This window comes from Crocuta crocuta, unplaced genomic scaffold (genome assembly GCF_008692635.1).
Source record: "Crocuta crocuta isolate KB4526 unplaced genomic scaffold, BGI_CrCroc_1.0 scaffold113, whole genome shotgun sequence".
In the NCBI taxonomy this organism is placed as follows: Eukaryota; Metazoa; Chordata; class Mammalia; order Carnivora; family Hyaenidae; genus Crocuta; species Crocuta crocuta.
Genome location: NW_027530368.1, coordinates 17,403,584 through 17,410,263, shown reverse-complemented (window position 1 = coordinate 17,410,263; position 6,680 = coordinate 17,403,584).

Below are 6,680 nucleotides of genomic sequence, written 5' to 3'. Positions count from 1 at the left end.
ACTTCTCCATTGGGCACCTATGGCTTGGGGAACTTCTTCGCAGTCAGGAGGAGACTTTCTTGGAACTACACTATCATTTGAAGCTCTTTCCACCCAGTATTTCCATCCCTTCTTTCTTTTGCAGAGGCCAAATTTGTATTATGGTCTGTAGGCTCAGCTCTCCATGTCAGTTCCTGAGCCTGTCTGTTTTATTCTTCACAGATATTTCCTCCAGTCATTATTTTACATGTTTAATCCCTTCTTGGCATCTGTGTCTCTGAGGGCTGGAACTGACATATGTGGTACAGGGAGTGGTATAAGAAATCAGGCAGTAAGATGGGGTTTGGGGAATAGTTGACTCAGTCCTTGGCACAAGGTGGCCACTTGACTAATGATTTGACCAGTAGTGACCAAGGAAAACTTCCCATAAGAGGGGAATGCTATTGTCCATATAGTGATTTATGCATTTGAAAAATATGGGGAAAACAGTGCCCACAAGGATAGCAGAGCTGGCCTTTTAATTTGTACTACTGCCTTGCAGGGGGCAGTTGAGGGCATTTAACACACAAAACTAAGTTTGGGAGCCAGGAGGCCTCTTTGGGCTTCACAGAAAGGCCCTTTTTCCTTCAGTGTTAAGAACAGACGTGGGATTTGACAGAGTTACAGAGCTCTAAAGATATTTGGATGCTTAGCCCAGGGGAATGATGGGGAGGTCTGCTGTGCATTTAGGGCCCTGATTGGGAAATCCTGAAGCTTGAAATATGGGGCTAGTGTGGTACAGCACCTCCCTAAGGAATGTGATGAAAACCTCAAGACAAGGGAAGGCAACCTGGCTATGTGCACGTGTGCGACGTTCATCATGACTCTGTAACATAGACCGCCCATTCAGAATATATGTAACCATATATGGAGACACAGGAGCAAAAATTGTACAAAAGGCAACCCCCCGCTGCAATCAGGGCTCAACCTTCTGGGTCTTAGCCCACTGAGCCTGTGCTGGTATAAATAAAGTTGCTTCCTGGAAAGAAAAGCCTTGGTGTCCAACTCTCTGTGTGTGACTCACCACTGCATTTTGTGGGGGCTCACCCAGGAGGTGGAGATGGTGTTTTACCTGTCTTATCGCGGGGGTATGAACCACGAGAGGTGAACTTACCTGGTGCCAGAGGACCGCTTGATCCATGTGTGCTGGGGTGGGGACCCGGGATGCCAAAGGAACCCCGTGAGGCCCAAGAACCACCTAAAGGAGCACTGCTTATCAGACTGGTAAGAGCCAGGGTTCCTTTTGGTAGAACCCTAAGGGTTCGTTTTGCCTCCCCCTAGAGGCAGAAGGGGAGCTTGATCACCTCCCAGAGTTGCCTGAGTAGTTCCATAAGAAACAAAACCACAACTCCAAGGCTTTGAGCAGTGGGTTGGAGTCACCCTGTGACTGTGTGAATGAGATGGACAGCGGAGAGGTTCTGACCTGACCACTGGGCTGAAGCTGGTGTTTAGCCCCAATCCATGGTTCTCTGGTGACCTCATATGGCTTAGGACTGCGGCAGACTTCTTGGGACTCTGATTTGGGTCAGGGCTTGATACTGAACCCACCAATGCTAAAGAGGCGCCTGAAATATCTCCTAGAGGAGAGCGGCCATAAACGGACAAAGCGAGTGTGCATCCTCTCCAAATTAGTCCTCCCTTACCCCCTTTTCCTCTTTTGTGCATGGAGGTTGTCTGTTAGGGGAAGGAAATGGGTGGAAAGCAGAGTAAACCGACTCCCCTAGAGTGTATGTTGAGAGATTTCAAAAAGAGATATTCAGTAGATTATGGTGTGAAATTAACTCCTGGAAAGCTCTGGACATTCTGTGAAATTGATTGACCATCATTTGGGGTGGGTTGGCCCTCCAAGGCCTCGCTTGATAAGGAACTAGTTGGTGGAATGTTTAAGGTGGTTGTGGGGGATCCAGGCCACTTCAACCAATTTCCTTACATTGACTGTTGGCAAGACCTGTACCTCTCCCAGCCACCTTGGCTAAAAGTCTGTTGAAGAGAATTGTAAAGTTAGGATGGCTCATGTCACGGCTTCCTCCAAATGCCAGCCCAAAACTAAAAAACCTGTACTGTTGGGAGAGCCTGAGGGGACCCCACCGCCATATATCCCCTGTACCCCTCACAGCCACTTGCGCCTCCAACTGCCCCAGCTGCCAAAATCCCACCAGACCCTGCCCCTAGTCCTGAGGCCTTGCCATCTCTAACACCACTGGCCTTTCCAGATGTGGCTGGCTTGCCCTGACTACCAGTCCTAACACCATATACTCCTCCTGGAAGGTGACTGGGAGATCAGGCCAGCAGAGACAGTCCTTCCCTGCAGCAAAACTGGAGAGCTCTACAGATGCTACTGAGGGAAACTAGGGGACCTGTCTATTATGTTCAGGAAGGCTAGATCTGAGGAAGGCGCATGTTTTTGTGTACTAACTTTTTACCACTATGGACCTCCTAAGTTGGAAGCATCATTTTCCCTCCTATACAGAGAAGCCCCAGGCTATGATTAAATGAATACAGTCCATAATTCAAACCCATAAATCTACCTGGAAGCACTGTGCCAGCTTCTGACCCTCTTTGACACAGAGGAGTGTTGCCAAAATACGCAGGCAGCCCTAAAATGGTTAGAGGAGAAGGCCCCCGCTGGGACACTAGACACTCAGGTTTATGCTGAGGCTCACTTCCCTGGGGAGAACCCCAAATGGGACCCAAATGACTCAAGTGTAGATGTACGGTTTGCAAGGACTGAATGGTATCAATAAGCCCTTCTAAATGGCATGAAGAAAAGGGGGGAAAGGGCCATAAATATGAGTAAAACATCAGAAGTGTTTCAGGGACCCAAGGAGAGCTGGAGCGAGTGCTATGAGAGACTATGTGAGGTATTTCATTTCTACACCCCTTTTGATCCAGAGGTTCCTGTTAACCAGTGGATGGTCAATGTGTTTTTCATAGGTCAGGCCCAAGGGACATCAGTGCAGGCTGCAAAAGCTAGAGGGTTTCACTGGCATGAGTGCCAGTCAGTTGCTGGAAGTAATAACTAAGGTGTTTTGTCGACTATGACCAGGCAGCACAGAGGCAAGAATACTGGAAAATGCAGAAAAAGGCAAACTTGTTTGCTGTTGCCTTGGTGGAGGGGCCAGAATGCTCCCAGAAAGATGCCCTGCAGGAACAGGGCAGGGGCCAAAAAGGGGAACGGCAGGAAGGATCATCTAGTCTAGAACCAAAGTTAGCATGGAACCAACGTGGTCACTATCATCAGGAGGGCTACTGGAAAAACAAATGTGCCCCTGGCTGATACCAACCAGCATCACCACCTCATGGGGCCCCCAAAGATGATTTGTGGGTCTAACTGATATGGAGGACTAGGACAGATGGGGCTCTTATTTTGTTAGGCCCCCAAGAGTGTATGGTGCAAATGAATGTGGGAGGCAGACCCACTGACTTCATAGTAGATACTGGGAAGGACCACTCAGTGGTGACCCAGCCCGTGAGCCCCCTCTCACAGAGGCAAGCCACCATGGTGGGGGCCATGGGCAGTTGGACATGCTGTCCCCCCTTCCTGCTGCCTCAGCTATGTAATTTAGGTGTCCATGAAGTCATCCATGAATTCCTGTACCTCTCCCAACTGCCCCATGGTTATAATGGGCCAGGACCTGTTGGGAAAGCTACAGACCCAGATAACTTTCAACTCCCATGGACAAGCTGCTCTGACCCTATGAAAGTCGGAAGCAAAGGTTATGACCCTCATGATTCCCCAAGGGGGAGAATGGCATCTCTACAGCCTCATGGAGGTGCCACAACAGGGACCTGAGCTGCCCTTCAGGGTACCAGGGGTGTGGGCTGAGGACAGCCCACCAGGACTGGCCTCCAGTGTTGCAGAACTAATGCCAGGGCAGGGCCCATCTGACAGAAAGTATTTCATCCCTTGTAAGACACAGATGGGGATGCAGAAGCACCTGGAGAGACCTCTGAAATACAGGTTCCTCCAATCCTATCGGTCATCTTGGAACATGCCTCTCACCTACCAGTCCAGAAGCCAGGCACTGATGACTGTCAACGGTCCAAGACCTTCACGCAATAAATCAGGCTGCCATCACCTTGCACCTGGTTGTCCTGAACCCATACACTCTCTTGGGTCCTAACCCCCCACCAAAGCTGCCTTCTTCACATGCCTAGACCTCAAGGATGCCTTCTTTTGCATATGCCTGGCCCCACAGAGTCAACCAATCATCATCTTCAGTGGAAGAGTCCTGAAAATGGTGACGATGGCCAGACTGGGCCAGATTGGGGTTCAAAAACTCCCCAACTATTTTCTTTAATTTTTAATAGCTTATTGTCAAGTTGGTTTCCATATAACACTCAGTGCCCATCCCAAGTGCCCTCCTCCATGTCCATAATCCCTCTTTGCCTCTCCCCCACCCCGATCAGTCCTCAGTTTGTTCTCCGTACTCAAGAGTCTCTCATGATTTGCCACCCTCCCTCTCCAACTCTTTTCTCCCCTTCTCCTCCCCTATGGTCCTCTGTTAAGTTTCTCCTCTTCCACTTATAAGTGAAAACATATGGTCTCTGTCCTTCTCTGCCCAACTTATTTGGCTCAGCATAACACCCTCAAGTTCCATCCATGTTGCTACACATGGCCAGATTTCATTCTTTCTCAATGCCATGTAGTATTCCATCGTATAGATAAACCACATCTTCGTGATCCATTCGCCAGTTGATGGACATTTAGGCTCTTTCCATGATTTGGCTATTGTTGAAAGTGCTGCTATGAACACTGGGGTCAAACAGTGTAGGAGGGTGCCCGTTTCTCCACATCCTCGCCAGCATCTAGTCTCCCGATTTGTTCATTTTAGCCACTCTGACTGGCATGAGGTGGTATCTCAGTGTGGTTTTGATTTGTATTTCCCTGATGAGGAGGGGCGCTGAGCATCATTTCATGTGTCTGCTGGCCATCTGGATGTCCTCTTTGGAGAAGTATCTGTTCATATCTTCTGTCTACTTCTTCACTGGATTATTTGTTTTTTGGGTGTGGAGTTTGGTGAGTTCCTTATAGATTTTGGATACTAGCCCTTTATCTGATATGTCATTTGCAATTATCTTTTCCCATCCTGTCAGTTGCCTATTATTTTATTGATTGTTTCTTTTGCCATACAGTAGGTTTTTATCTTGATGAGGTCCCAGTAGTTCAGTTTTGCTATTTATTCTCTTGCCTTTGTCAAGTGTTGAATAAGAAATTGCTGTGGTTGAAGCCAAGGAGGTTGTTTCCTACTTTCTCCTCTACAGTTTTGATGGTTTCCTGTCTCACATTCAGGTCCTTCATCCATTTTGAGTATATTTTTGTATATGGTGTAAGAAAGTGATCTAATTTCATTCTTTTGCACGTTGCTGTCCAGTTCTTCCAGCACCATCTGTTAAAGAGGCTTTTTTCCATTGGATACTCTTTCCTACTTTGTCAAACATTAATTGGCCATACATTTGTGGGTCCAATTCTGAGTTCTCTATTCTATTCCAAGTTATGTCTGGGGGGAGGTCTCTGTGCCTCTTGGATTTCAAAGTCTGTTTCCTTCTCCAGATTGGGAAGTTCTCAGCTATAATTTGTTCAAGGACTCCTTCAGTGCCTTTCCCTCTCTCCTCCTCCTCTGGAATTCCTATGATAAGGATATTGTTTGATTGTATCACTCAGTTCTCAAACTCTTCTTTTGATGCTCCTGGATCAGTTTATCCCTTTTTCTTGGCTTCCTCTTTTTCTATAATTGTGTCTTCTAATTCACCTATTTTTCTCTCTGCCTCTTCAGTCCGTGCATCACACACCTCCATTTTGTTTTGCAACTCATTTATAGCATTTTTTAATTCATCACAACTATTTTTAAGGTCCATAATCTTTGTAGCAATAGCTTCTCTAATGTCTTTCATGCCTTTTTCAAGCCCAGTGATTAATTTTATGACTATTGTTTTAAATTCTTTTTTTTTTTAATTTTTTTAATGTTTTATTTATTTCTAGGAGAGAGAGAGAGAGACAGCATGAGCAGGGGAGAGTCAGAGAGAGAGGGAGTCGAGTCACAGACTCTGAAACAGACTCCAGGCTCTGAGCTGGCAGTCAGCACAGAGCCCAACGCGGGGCTCGAACCCACGAACTGCGAGGTCATGACCTTAGCGAAAGTCGGATGCTTAACTGACTAAGCCACCCAGGCGCCCCTGTTTTAAATTCTTATTAAGTTATATTGTTTATATCTGTTAGAGCACTTCTTGAGCTGTCACTCCTTCCTGGAATTTCTTTAGAGGAGAGTTCTCCCGTTTCATCATTTTGGGTAGCTTTCTGCCTCTTGTTAGTTTTAAAAAGCTTGTTATGTGCTCTGCACCTGCGAGTACTATTATCTTAGAGGAGGGTTATTGACTGTCCAGGGCCTGTCCTTTCAGGTAGTGTTCTTTTAATGGTTTCTCTTGGTCTCTCTTGTTGAGACTTTGGTTATTTTATTTCCCTATTCAAATTGATATTTGGGACTCTCCACCCTGTGTACTTTTGCTTGTTTCTTGAGGTAGCCCTGGAAAGGAAAACAAACAGGGAACAAAAGCACACACAGGCACAAAGAAATCAAACCAAAAGAAAGAAAAAAAACAAACAAAAGACAACAACAAAACTGCAAAAGACAAAGGACAGCCTAAAAGCATAAAACCAGAAA